Genomic DNA, 15,890 nt, shown 5'->3' with positions numbered 1-15,890 from the left:
ATGGCACAAGCCACTCTATCATTACCTGCCTCTTTAATCTAACTTGCATGTCAGCAAGCACGTGTTGCCAGTTCTCAGGAGCTGGCGAAGGGTTCTGACCCTGGTCGTTGTCTCTGACCTGAATTCAAGCGTTGGATGGTTCATTTGATTGCCCCAGAAGTATACTTCCAAGTCCATCTTCAATCAATGACCGGCATATCACAAAACAATAATAGTGCCCAACACCACCCCATGGTCCAAGACTGAAGAATTAAGCATACACATGCAATAACAGTGCTAATAAGCAACTCAATAGCTTTCACATACAACAGTCATGCTAATAAGCAAGTTAGTTCATATTCATGCTCAATCCGGTTGGAAATAAGCACATTCTCAGTATTCAATGCATATAACAATGCTAATAAGCATTTTCTAGCTTTCAGAAGCAACACTAGTACCAACAAGAACACTCTTAGAAGCTATAAACAAATAACACTGCTAATAAGCATTTCCTCCATTTTCATAGCAGTAATAGTGTGAATAATCAATCAGTATCACTCATGCTTCCTAATCAAGCATGCAAATAAAACATTCATATATCAAATAGGCAGGCAAACACAGATTCATATCAATAATTACCAAACCTTGAGTCGAGTTTGTCTTTAGCAATGAGTGTACATTCCCAACAAATCTTCAGGAACCCTTAAACCTAAACCGCTTAGATACCAAGTTGTAATGTCCTCCTAATCCACTACTGTTACACTGAATAATTAAATAGGGCTTAACTCACTAAACGAGTCATTTGGACTTAAAACATGTAATTTGTAACGCCCTACTACCTTAGAGCCGTTACTAAGTGAATTTTTAAGATAAAACAGTGTGCAATGAACTCGCTAACCGAGGTTTTGAAACAAAAGTGTGACTAATTAAAAGTTAAGGCTGTAATCTTTGAAAATGCGTCGTTTCATTAAAACTTCTATTATTAAACATTTGGGATCCCAAAATAAGGTTTGAAAACTAATTACATCTTGAAATAAGGTTACAGTTGAGAAATCATGAAATCATAGATTATTACAGCCATTTTCGAATAAACCCCCAACCAAAGCAGTCGGGCAGGCCAAACATGTACGCGTCGCTTCACGCTCTCCGTACTCATGGTTGGTTGACTCAGTCCTTGCAACTACCTGCCACACGGAGCACCCGTGAGCCGAAGCCCAGCAAGAAAACCCAAATAACACATAACATATGCGAATCAAATAGCTGGCATAATTCACTGACACATAGGAAAAACCATCATAATAAACAAGTACGTCCATGCCGCCCCCAAGGCCTTACCAAAGCCTGGAGTTTCGGTTCTCACCGCGAGGATAACTCATGTATCCCTTGGGTCCCACCCTGAATATAAGCATCCCATGTGCTGTGTGTTACTTTCGGCCCCACGGCCGCCCCGGCCTACGCCGTACTCGGCCCCACGGCCGCCCCGGCCTACGCCGTACTCGGCCCTTGAAGTTCAATTCATCATAATCACACATATAGTACATTCAAAATAAACATTCACACACATCACGGTTCATTTAAGGTTAAGCATTTGTACGTAATACAATCCGGGGCCATGCCCTACAATCACACAGTGGGGCCATGCCCTAATCTCGGGTGTTACGGTTTTCTTACCTGTATTCCTTGCTTTCCGATGCACCACGATCACGAGCACGGTCCACTAGCACGAGCCCCTCCGAAATCCTAGTCACAACACACATAAAACACTTTCAATACTAACCAAGCCTAGAACCACTTCCCGGGACCAATCCCGTACTCCCGGGACCTCTAAATCCATAAAGCAAAGTATCGGAACCATCCCCCGAGTCCCCGGGCAAAAGCCCTAAAAACTCAACTTTTGGGCTGCCAAAATGGCCTAGGGCCGCGACACTCCCTTCAAGGGCCGCGGCGCCCAGCAGCCTGACCTCCCCCTGATGCAACCTCGCGCCGCGGCGCCCAAGAACAGGGCCGCGGCGCTCATACGCGAACCCAGATTTTCTGGGTTTTCTCTTGCGTTTTTCCCGAACTAAAACAATCCCAAATCATCCCAAACTCAAACCTAAACCCCAAAACCATATCAAAACCCCAAGTAGACCATACATCAACCCATAAACATCATAACCCAACTCAATAACACAATCACACTCAAAATCACCCATTTGATTTCAAATTTCAGAAAACTCAAACCCAAAGGCCAAAAGCACAACCCAAGCTTGAAAATCCTAAACCATGGCTCCAAAATCTTAAACCACAACAGAAAAGAAACCCAAGGATGTTTAAAACTCTTACCTCAATCAAGAATCCACACCAAGCTTCCTTGATCTCCTCCTAGACTCTCACTTCTCCTTCTCCTCCTCTTCTTGCCCTAACCTTCTTTCTCCTTCTCTTCTTCTCTTCAATTTCTATCAAGCCTCAAGTGACATAATGTCCAAACCGAACCCCCCTAAATCCCAGCTGAATTTTGTCTATAACCCTTGCCAAAAGACCATTTTGCCCCTCCTTGCCTATCCTTTCCTACTTAAACCTCAAGGGTACATAAGTCTTTTCATTTCTATTTCATTTCTACCATTTTATTTCTAAAACTTGTTACTCTCAGCAGTAACTAATGGTTACCCAGGTTACTAAATCTCCAATAACCATTACCCGCTAAATCTCAACTTAACCATAAAATCCCCGAGGTACCCCTAGGCTCCTCCCGAGCCGGGTATAGAGATCCCGTTGTGACTCTTAAGTTAACTAGCTCTCTAGGACCGTCTCAGCACGTGCATCACAACAATAACACCACACTCACGTGGTACAATTCATAGAATACAATTATCACATACATGCCCTCAGCGGGCTAAAATTACCAGTTTACCCCTATCATGCAAACGGGGTCCACATGCATATTATTTCACCTAACATGCATACTAACCACATAATCATGCGCCTCAATGTTCAATTAGTCATATAACATGCTTTAAATCATAACCATGCATTTATCTCATAGAATCACACATAAATCCCAATATGCCCTCCAGGCATGCTAATCAAGGCCCTTAAGCCTTATTAGCGATTTTGGGTCGTTACATAATTAAACTAACAACAAGTATAGGTACTAAAAATTTCAGTCAAAAGTCAACCATTTCATTAAAACAGTTAAAGTGCAATACATGGGATCCAAACAGAGTTTAAATATGGTACAACTCAAAATGAATACAAAAGCCGACCAAAATGGTAAAATCAGGGTCCAACCCTAGTTCCAATTGAAACCCTTGGTCGTGGAGGTTGAGTAGGCCGCATATGTACACTCTCCCCCTGAAGCTCTCCAACTCATGCCTAGTCCAGATTTTCTTTTCCTTTACCTGCACCATTTAGCACCTGTGAGCCAAGGCTCAACAAGAAAACATAATCATGCATATAAGCAGTAAATCATTAGATCACAGAATCATAATTAACAATCCTAGCAGTCATAACATTACTCGTGCATGCAATCAATCCAGATAAGTAACTATACAGCCACATCAGGTCTCATTGCCGAATAACTATCATGAACGAACTAATAAAGTCTTCCGGACCAATTCCTAGCCTTTGGGATCCTGAATTCTACAACCCGGGTAGTAGAACCATTTTCGAGCTCTTAGGTTTGGGTTCCCATAACCCAAAGACCAAATTTCCAATTTTTCCCCAATTAGAGTTGCGGCGCACCCCACTAAGGGCCGTGACGCTCAACACATCAGAGAGCCTGACCCCAAAAATTACTGGACAAGCACCACGACACAACTCGCCTAGCACCGCGGCGCCAAGGCTGTTTGAGGCACACCCCAATTCTTTGAGTTCAGGATTGCCGCAATGCTCTAAGAATAGTGCCGCAGCGCAACCCTACGAACCCATAATACCGGCAATTTTAGGAATCGCCAACTTCCAAAAAATCATCACGAACATATGATTTTAAATAGTTTCGACCATAATAATGGTCCTAGTAGCTCAGAAATATAGTAAACAACTCTAAAACTCAATCAAAACTCCATACAACTAAGAATTCAGTAAAGCTTCAAAATCTATAAAAAAACTCTAGAATTCAGCAGTTCTAAATCGAAAGGCCAAGTTGCCTCAAATCCTTAGAACCCAAGTTATCTTTCAAAATCTCAAAGTTTGGGCAGAGAGAAAAAAAAAACGTGTGTGAGAGAGAGAGAGAGAGATAGTTCTATTTATGTTTTGTTTTCCTTCCTCCTGAGTTGATAAACTCAACTAAAAATAGCTTAAGGGTCCAAAAGACCAAAATGCCCCTAAGGAAAAAATCGTCAATTTACCTCCCCCCCCCCCCCCCGTCTCACAATTCAACTTAAAATTACCTGTAAATTTCGCCGAATATCACTATTTCTCCCAAAATTACGACTCACACTCTAACGAGTCCCTGTAACTCGTTGAATTACCAAAATAGCCCTTGGCTCACCCCGATCTAGGTATAAGTCCGCATTGTGACTAAATCGCAATCTACTTCGAAAGAACCGAATGTGTCAAATATATCCACATAATAATGTGGTCTCAATTATATAACCACAATTATATCCTCAACGAGACAAAATTACAAATATGCCCCTTTAAAGAAAAGCGAGCCTATTTCGCACATTTAATACACTTAAACATTCATAATCAGTCATATAATAATATAACCCATGCTATTCACATAATCAAATACATATTCAATTAATTCACCTATAAACACATAATATTCCAATAATGCCCTCCTGGCCCCCTAATCAAGGCACTTAGGCTTATTAGGAATTTTGGGATGTTACATCGACCATCACGTCCGTCATTGCCGAGAGAAGGAGAGATCTCATTGCCACGTGTACGACCTTGGAGAATGGAACCAGTCGCACCTTCAAGTCGGAGCTACTCTGCCCCTACATTAATACTTCATGAATTTTTTGATGTATGTAGAGATTGCACTCTTCCAATTGATCCCCAATGACTACAGGATCATCGCGGGCCTGTATGTCCTGTACCAGAGAAAAAATTTGACTGAACCTTCTCTAGCAAAGATTTTATATCTCTACAACTTTCGGGCCTGCCCAAAGAAGAAAGGGACTGATCTTAGCGGGTTCTACACCATCATGAAGTTCTCCAATGTCACGTACAAGGCCCCTCATCTCAACAAGAGCCATGCATGTTATTTCAAGGATCACTTCTCCTTCACCCGTGGCTTCCCACTCTGGACAAACCTTACCCTTATCCTGGACTTCTCCAGGGTTGGTAAGTTCCTTGTTAAATTCTGAGTTTTCCTTCTCCATGGTTGGTAAGTTCCTTGTTACTTAGTGATTTTTCGTTATGTTTAGGTCCCTTTCGTCGTACACTTCATGTTCAGGCTTTCCAAGATCACTTAGGGGCGATGAATGCGCTCTCGAACATGGACCTGAAGCTAAGTGAGCTGGTTACAGAGGAGAACTTAGCTAATGTGGGAATTCTCAAGAGGGGACAATACATCAACAACTTGGACCTGACTCATTTCAGGAAATCTACCAAGTTCTGGGTGATGGCTGCAACCCACATCAATTATATCGATAGACGGGCTCGCACCAGTATGATCAACGACTAGCGGACGAGTGTTTGGAGAACACTAGTGCTGCCTGAGCAGATCAGGAAGCTCAGTTAGACCAGGAGCTTGAGGATGAGTTTCAGGCAGGCATTGAGTCCTCCTCCATAGATCAAGGTATATCCCCCATCATAGTTTATAATGTTAAGTCTGTGGGAGATGGATCAAGTCGCGAGCACGTGTGGGCTTCTTCGTCGCTTCTTAGGTGTGCCCTCACCTTGAATTGTCATTGGACAAAGGAAGAGTACTGTAACACCCTGATTAGCCAAGACTGTTACAATGTGTGTTTAAAATGGTGCTTAACTCGGTAAGCGAGTTATTTGGACTTAAATGTGTAATTGAAATTAAACCAAGGTTAGGTATTAAAATTTTTTGTCAACGAAGTAATCATTTTTCATTAAAAGTGTTTAGTTTATACACAGGATCCCAAAAAGTGGTTACAGACTAATAAACAACAAATAAAATACTTACTAGCCATCCTTAGTGGCAAAACAGGGTTCAACCCTAGTTCCTCCCAAGCAATCTCGACCGAGTAGGCTGCATATGTACACACCACCCCTGAAGCTCTCCAACTCATGGCTGGTCCAGCTTACTCTTACCCTTTCCTGCATCATAGAGCATCTGTGAACCGAGGCTCAACAAAAAAAACCACATAGAGTATAACAATAGTACAATTATTCAAAACAATAATAACATCATTCACAAATAATAGATGCAATCATTCCAATCATATAACTCATAAAAATATTATGAATTAATCAATATCAAAAAATCTGCATCACCAACACCATATGTACGGTCGATGCCTAATATAGTGTGTCTCCCAACACTAAGGTCATAATAATGGTTGCATACTCACAACCAATCAAGGTATGTAATAATCATACATCATCTAGCTTACTTAGTTAATGCAGTCATAGCATACATTCACAGGTAATTCAAGGCTAATAAGCATACCAACCAATAGATCTATGTGCATATACGAGTTTTTCTTACCTTGAGTCCCGAGTAGATAGCATATGGCGATCCCGAGCACGATCCTTACTCCCAAGCCTAGTGGTATGACCTAGTCACAACATAATAACTGATAACCATCAAGAACAAAACTATTTATAAGCTTTGAGAATAATTCCTAGCCTTCGAGACCTAAATTCAGAGAACCGCCCTAGCCCCTGAGTTCATACGGGCCGCGGCGCTCCAAGAACAACGTCGCGACGAAACCCCACGAACCTAGAAAGAAGTCAATTTTAATAATCGCCCAACCTCCCAAAATAATCCCAACACTCGATTCTTCTCCCAATTGACCATGACAATGTACCCAACAACCTAGAAATGTACAAACCAATCTCAAAACTCAATCAACACCTCATAGAAACAAAGAATTCAGAAAGAACTTTTAAAACTCCATAACTTTAAAACTCAGAACCTAAAACTTCAAATTACCTCTATTCAAATCGTTCCTAGCTGCTCCCCTAAGCTTAGAAGCTCCCAGCCTCACTTGAGCTTCAATTACCCAGCAGTCAATGCTTTTCCTTTCAACTTGCCATGGCCCCAAAAGTGAGAGTGAGAGAGAGAGAGAGAGAGAGAGAGAGAGAGAGTCTCATTCCTTGTTATGTCATTATAACACTCTCACTAAAGTGACAGTCTCATTCCTTAAGACTTTATCCTTTCTATCCGGAATTCCCACTGATTTCTGTTCACCCAAACATGGGTAGTACTTGACACCTCCTTCCTTAGCATCGACACTTGTAACACCTCATGAAGCTCCCTCCATGTTAGGGTAAGGCAAATCTATAGGCCTTTGGCCTAATACTTGTTAGAATCTCAAAAGTCTAACAGACCTAGAGTCAAATCTTCTCTTTCTTTCCAAATTACCTTATCTTTTAATCAACAATACTCGGAGAGGCACAAGGTGTAACACCCTACTACCCTAGAGTCGTTACTATGTGATTTTAAAATGTGTCATTAACTCGCTAATCGAGGTTTTTGACCAAAAATTTAATTAAGTTAAATTAAGGACTAATATAATGAAACTTAAGTATAAAAATTTGGACATTCATTAAAGTCATAAAAGTGTTACATTAGGATCCCAAAACGTTGTTTAAAACATAATTACAACTCAAAAGCTATAATATAGTCGACCTAGGTGACAAAATTGGTCAATTGGATAGTGTTCCTTAAACCTACCCCAGCCATTGCGGCCAGGTAAGCCAAACATGTATGCGACGCTCCATGCCCTCCAACTCATGCTTGATCGGCCTTTCCCTTGCCCTTACCTGCACCATAGAGCACCTATAGCATCCCAAGTTTGCTAATAGGGTTTAAGGCCTTGATTAGCGTACCGGGAGGGAAATAATTGATTTTATTACGTTATTATGTGAATTAAATGATTATGTGATTAGAAATGCATGTTTAGGTGAATTAAATATGCATGTGGGCCCCATTTGGTTATTAGGGGCATATTTATAATTTTAGCTTATTGAGGGCATAAATGAAATATATTTGTATGTTGTCATTGATACAACGAGTGTGTGGTGATATATTTTTGATGTGCGATCCGAGACGGTCCTAGGGAGCGGAATAGATGAATAGTCACAACGGGGTTGAATACCCGGTTCGGGAGGAGCCTAAGGGTATTTTGGGAACATGGTTGGTGTTCTGGAATTACCGTGTAATGGGTGGAAGTTTAACGTTTGTTTAGGTGTATCGAGAATTAAATGGGGATTTATAGGAACACTCGAGGACTTAACGGGATGTGGCAATTGACGGAATGGCCCTGGTGGCACTAAAGGATTAAGAAAGACTTGGGGGATATTTTGGAATTTGTTTAGCTAGGGGATAAACTTAAACCTTAGGCAGTTGAGATTCTAGAGTTACTTAGAAGGAAATAAATTTCCCTTAGCTTATCACACTCTCCCACTCACGGCTCCCTCTATCTCTATTTGGTGCTTGGAGTTTGATGGAACTTTGAGGATTCTAGACCAAGGAGTTAAAGACTAGAGGCTAGCTATGCTTGAAGATTAGCTCAAGGATTGAGGACATTACAGAGGTAGGGAATTTAAGTTATTGTTCTATTGAATTCTGTTAGAAGTATAGGATTTCATGTGAGTGAACTTTACTTTGATTTTGAGCATTGATGAGGATATGAAATTGTTTATGGAATTTTCAGGATGCCTAGGTTGTGTGGATAGGAAATCTAGACTCAATTCTTGGTTTGAATAATGTTTGGGTGTGAATTATTTAGTTAGGTGTGGGGAAAAATCAAGAAAAGTGGTAAGAATTTTGGGTTTTAAGGCTTGACCCCCGACCCTGTTTATCAGGCGCCGCGACCTGTTTGGTCATTGAGGTCTGGGGGCCTCAGAAGTATGCCCAGGCGCCGCGGCACAGGGTATAGCGTGCTGCGACCCATGTTCTTCAGCAAAGAGAGCTTTGCTCTCTGACTTGTAGCAGGCCGCGACCCTTGGGGGCAGGCTGCAGCTTAAAATGGAAAAAAAGGGAAATGAAGGTTTTAAGCTCGGGAACTCAAATGTTAAGGCTTGGGGAGGATTCTACTACTCTGTTTAGTAGGATTCAAGATCCCGGAGGCTAAAATAATATTCCAAAGTTATTAATTGGTTTAAGACTTGATGGATTGTTATTATGGACACGTTGTGAATAGGTTTACATCAATGCTCGGGTTAGAGGACTGTGCTCGGGATCGCAGTAATCAATCTGCTCGGGACACAGGTAATAAAACTATTGTACCCGTGGAGCAGGGCATGGCCCTATTGTTTGTGTTTCAGGGCATGTCCCTATTATTTTTATTTAATAAACGTGTGACTATCTACGAATGCTATGTTGTGTTATACATGTTTATGAATGAACGGCGAAGGCCGGGAACAGTTAAGGCCGAGAACGGCAAGAAGCCGGGTACAAAAGCACGCTGAGTGCAGGCCGTTAGGGCGAGACCCTCCAAGGGTGTTATATCCATCCGCTTGGTGAAGACTGTGAACCCAGGGCCTGGTATAGCACCTGCGTCGGCGTAGGCCTCTATGTGTTTAATCTGATGACTGCCTTGCTATATATATGTTGTGGATAGATATGTGTGAATTGTTATGCGTTGAGTTTTCTTGTCGGGCTTCGACTCTCGGGTGCTCTATGGTGAAGGTAAGGGCAAGGGTAAGATCAACCAACCATGAGTACGGAGAGCATGGAGCGATGGGTACATGTTTCGCCTACCTGGCCGCCACAACCAGGGTTATTTTGGGAAATGTAGTGTAATGATTTGTTTTGTCGCTTAGGTCAACTGTATTTATATTTTTGAGTTGTAATACATTTTCTAAACAATATTTTTGGGATCCCAAATGTTTAACTTCTTATGATTACAATTAATGTCCAAATCTTTATAATTAACGTCGTTAAACTAGTTTTATTTCAATTTAGTCACACTTTTAACCTAAAACCTCGATTAGCGAGCTGATGGCACATTTATAACTCCCATGGTAACAGTTCTAAGGTAGTAGGGCGTTTCAGCACCCTGTTGGGAATAGTGCCCTTACAACACCCTGAGGTACTTTGCATGCTGAGAGTATGTAGAACTGGACCAGATGTGATTTGTTAATACTTGTTTAAACATCGTTTCATAGTACTAATCAAACACATCAAACGATGATCTTAATCCTGAGGTTGCTATGAACTCCTATATATGTCATCTGATCATTTGATTCATGCGTTAAGGTTTGTCAGAATGATCATGCTAAGAGCAATTATTTTGGGGACTCAATGATGTATATGGCTGGGGATGTAGTTTAACAAATATGGAATTTATACCTTCTTATAGATTGAATAATGGTTCCCTATTGGGTTCACTTTTGGATCTGAAAAATTTATGAGCGCTCACGCCGCAAACTTCTTGTGACACAACCTTCACTAGCAAAGTCAATGGTACTCTATGAACAAGATATAGCTAAAAGGGTAAAACTGTAATTTTATTCCCTTTTAATTATGAACCATTAATAGAGGATTAACGCTGTATGTAATGATTCTATCAATGGATACTTTATTCTTAATAAAGTACTCAGTAAATATATGTCTATAATTATCAAGAGTTCAATCTCATATTTATGGTGGAGTAATCGTGAGATTAATAAATATAATTATTTAATTAAAGAGCTTTGATTAATAATGCAATATTTATTGAAGCTTGATATTATAGGTCCATAGGTCCTCTAGGTGGCTCTATCAACACCATATCAAGGTAAGAGTTGATACAAGGGTATAACTGTAATTTGTGAATTTGAGAAGAATTTTATTCTTCGGGTCAAGTATGCAATAAATATGATAATTGATGTTGAATAATTAATTTAGAATCAATTATTAATTTCAAAAATATATTTATTAATTTAAATATATAAAATTCTGAATTTCATATATATAAATAAATAAATAAATTATGTTATTTGAGTGGGAGAAAATAAAATTGGTAATTCAAAAATATTTTTTCATTTATTCAATTTTAAAAGATGGTGATAATGATGATAATCAATTTGAATTTAGAATTTAGAATTTAAATTTTGAAATATGGTTGTCATCTTTTCCATAAAAAGATTAACACATTATTTTGTGGGAGATTGATTTAGTTAATTAATTAAATAAAAGAAAAATACAAAATCCCTAAAAAAGGAATAGCAGTACACGCCTGGCACAGTCCAAGGACTGTGCCATGCGTGTACCACTTGTATTGATATTGTTTCAGTGTAGTTTTTATTTTATTTGATTTAATTATTTAATAATTTGAAATAGTTTTTCAAATATGGTAAGTTAGATATTTACCTAAAATCAAATCCTATCATCATCATTATATTATTATTATTATTAGTATTATTATTGGGAATAATATGGTAATGTGAGTCTATATATATATGATATAGAAGAAGAAGAGGAATATACATAATACACATTATACACATAACACAAATCATTCAAAGCTTTTTGTTAGAAAAAAAGTTTTTCCTTATTCTAGCAATTCTCACACCATAATCCAAGTTCTCATGTGTTGAAAAATACTTGTGATTCCTAAAATACAAACCCATGTTGAGGTGTAGAGAACAATTCGGAAGATCGTGGATTGAGTGGTCAAAGCTTTGGATAGGAAGATCGATAAAAATATGAAAACACTCAAGGACACTTGATAGGCTTCAAGAGGTAAAAGTTTATGCTCTAGATTTATGGTGTTTATATGTTGTATATATAAATATATTGTATATTATATATATATATATATATTTGTTGCATGATTAATAATATTGCATTATAATGTTTCTGGATTGTTTTCTTGGTCATGTAAGATTAATGAAATTTTTTTATTGTTATTGTTCTGTAGTTCAATAAACAAACAATGGGCCCACCACGCCCGTTTTCGCTGCGTGCTCTGAATGGTTTTCCAACAATTGATACCAGAGCAGGTCATTAATGTTGGGAATTGTGCCCGGAAAGCATATGTAGTAGACATTGTAAGAAAAACATAAATAAATTGAATTTGTTATGCATATATTTTTTTAACTATATTATTCTGTGATAATATTAAGTAAATATAAAAAAAATTCCTAAGTTCATATATGTGATCTCAACCACATATTGGTACGGGAAGATTGTGTTTGAGATAAATAAATGTAATGCCCCAGATTCCCTATTATGGTTAATGGCTGGATTAGTAGGCCGGGAGGGCCATAACTGTTTAATTGTGCCATTAAATGTGTTTATGCATGTTTATGAGAATTATGTTATAATATGATGTTAAAAGCATGCATGAGAGTCCACATTTGTTTACAGGGGTATTATGGTAATTTGGCCCGTGGAGGGTATAATTGAATATTTGTTGTATGTTAATGATATATTGTGAGACCACATTATAATGTGGATTGGTTCGAGAATTTCGACATGAGACGATCTTTAAACATGATTTATCGGTTTGGTCATAACAGGTCTGAGCTCGGGGTTCGGGGTGAGTCTCGGGGTGATATTAAAGGTTATAGCGTTACTGGGGATTTTAGGGTAACGGGTTATGAAATATTGGTGTTTGAGGATATTGAGATTAGCGGGAATTGGGAAGCGTTAATTATAATTAACGGGTTTAGCGGAATGTACCAATTTTGCCCTTGGGGTGGCTTTGGAGGCTTAAGATGACATAAGGGGTATTTTGGTCTTTTTGGAAGGATATATGTGACTAAATAACTTAAAAGGCTGTAGAATAAAACAGAACAAAACAGGGGTTTTATTTTCTCTTCCCGTACCTTCCCATAGCTTCATCTTCTTCATTTCTCCTTTGATGGTTTTGTGTTCTTGATGATAGTTCAAGCTAGAGGAACTTAAGGGCTGGATTGGAGACTTGTTTTAGCTTGTGTGGGAGGTCCAAAATCAGTTCTAAGGTGAGTTTTAGCCACTGGTTTTTATACATGCTCTGTTTTGCTTATAGTTTTTAGTTCATGGATTTTGATGTGGGAAGTATGAATCAAAGGAGGATTTTGGTGTTAGGTTGATTAGGGTTTAATGTGAGTGAGCTAAGGTTGTTATATGGGGGTTCAATTACATATTTGGAGGAGGTTTTATGATGGTTTGGGAGGCTGTTTTGAGAGAAAAACGCACAGCGGGAAATCTGGTTTGAGCGTGGGCTAGTTGCTGAATTGGGCTGGGTGTCGCGGCACAGCTTTTGTGTGCCGCGGCCCATGAGCGTCTGGCAGATAGGGCTTGGGGGCGTGCCGCGGCACGGCTTTTTGGGGCCGCGGCCCATAAGGCCAAAATTTGCTAAAAGTGGTTTTTAGCTTAGGGATTCAAACCATAGGCCTCGGGGTTGGACCTAGTACCCGGTTGGGTAGTATTTGAGGTCTCGGGGGCAGGGATTTGGTTTGGGAAACCCCGGTTATCATTTTTATTGATGAATCCTATATTTTGGTTATGACCAGGTGACCGTCGAGGAATTTAAAGGTTGATCGTTCTCAGGGGTCGTTCATATAATTATTCTCACTCGAACCAGAGGTAAGAAAACAGTGTATGAATACAGTTGCACCCTGTATAGGTATATGACATGCATGGTTTGATATTAAGGCATGTTGGTTGATATATGTGGACATGGATTGCATATTAAATGCTATTGAACGTTGTTTACCTGTTTGAGACACTGACTAGTCAGGGACCGACTCTAAATTCGAACATTATGCATTGAATGGCTCTATAGCATTAATGCCAGACCGACCCTAGGGTCGAGAAACTTATAAGCGCTTGCCTGGCTTACAACCAGATGAATATAGCCAAGGTATATGACCCCGGTGACTGTTTGTCACATGGCTAAAGGGACGTTGTCCATAGTTTCGACTCTAGAGTCGTGAGGAAGGTTATGTTGGTGACTAATCACCTTGCACCTGTCCTAAACGAATTTATAAATGAATCACTATTCAGTTAAGCCCTGGTGGCCCTAACGTCACACGGCTAGAAGGAGCGATGCTCATTATTGTGACTTTTGGCTATGGTCACCTATTTGTTGGACTGATAGTCCTGAGTGGTTATTATGATCATTGTTGATATTATATCATGTTTTATTATGTTTTCTTGCTGGGCCTTGGCTCATGGGTGCTATGTGGTGCAGGTAAAGGGAAGGAAAAACTTGGCCAGCCTTGAGTGGAGAGCTTGGGCGATGTGATGTACATACAGGGCCGCTTGACCGCCGCGGTCAAGGAGTTCTCAGAGGGACTAGGGGTTTACCCTATTTTTGCCGCTTAGGCCGGCGGGGATTGTATATTTGGAACTGTAGCAACTCTTTTGTAACATGAACTACTTGTAAACATTTTAAAAAGGCTCATGAGCAGTTTATCTACTTAATGAAAAGTGCCCTTTCCTTTTTACTGGTTTTACACCTTAACCTGTTAATGACACTTAGATCACGTTTTTAGCCAAAGGACTCGGGTAGCGGGTCAAATTTCTGGTTCACCGTTCTCCGTAACTGTTCTGGGGTAGCCAGGGCGTTACAATAAACTTGAATAGTTCGCAGTAAAATAAAGTTATGGAATCTTTAGATTAATTATTGCAATTACGGTCAACTAGTATTATGAATGCATGTGATCTACATCTGGATTACTAGTGTAGTAGGACACTTTAGTGGAGGTACTTTATATATTAGAGAATATATAGAACTGGACTAGATATGTTTATAAATACTTAGTTAAATACCGTTTCGAACTATTATTTGTTAGGAAAAATGTATTTGCCTCAATGGAAATTGGTAAGAAAATACGACTCTGGACAAAATATAATAGACAAAGTTTGATTAAACAAAGTGGTACAACTCTATAACTGAAAATACAAATAATTAAGAAAATGATTAGAAGAAGAGAATGATGAAATAAAACTCTAAGCAAAAGATACAAATAAAGTAAAAGTGTTTGTAACAAAAGAAAAGAAAAGATTACAACTCTAAACAAGAAATACAAGTAAATGGAGAAGAAGAATAAGAAGATGAAAAGTAATAGAATAAAAGAAAAGAACAAGTAACAAAATATAAACAACTCTCACTCACACTACCAAAGTGAAGAGTGTTGGGGATCACTGTTGGTTTTTATAGATGAAATCAGAGATTATACAGAGCGAAACAACAATTAAAACTGTTAATTTAACCCCAGAAGATTTCTAGATCTACTTTTTCACATACATATATTTATTGAATCAAAGAGATGAATAGAAAATTACCTCAAGTCCTTCCTTGCTGCTATCTTTTTGAACGGCAAAATCCTTGAGATCTCACACCAAGATCTTCCAAAAATGTTCTCAACACACAGAGAACGAGTGTGGGCTCATTATACAAAACAATAGGCAAGTTCTATTTATCAGATGTTCTCAACACATGAGATCTGATAAAGTTTGGACCTAAATTTGTGAATAACAGTGACCTATGCTTGTAGTCCTGTTCTATTTCTCTCAGGGAGATTGCACGATATATTTTCTATCTCTGAAAAGTATCGATATGGAAAAAACTGATCTCCTATATTTAATATATCCAATATATTAAAAATAAACAATATTAGTAATTTTAAACAATTTAAAAATAACAAATCAATTATCAGGTTTTTGTTTAAATAATAATATTTTAATCATATTAAAATATCTCATTAGTTATTTAATATTTAAATAACTAAAATTGTTGAACCAAGATTCTTCTAGAATCTTCTTATGCGTGTAGCACAGTGTCTGTGCACTGTGCTACACGTCCAACCCATGCCAGGGAGGGCATGTGATTTTCCCAATTTTCATTATTATTTATATACCAAAA

Source organism: Humulus lupulus, chromosome 6 (genome assembly GCF_963169125.1).
Source record: "Humulus lupulus chromosome 6, drHumLupu1.1, whole genome shotgun sequence".
NCBI classification, from domain to species: Eukaryota; Viridiplantae; Streptophyta; class Magnoliopsida; order Rosales; family Cannabaceae; genus Humulus; species Humulus lupulus.
Note: the sequence above shows the minus strand (reverse complement) of the source record.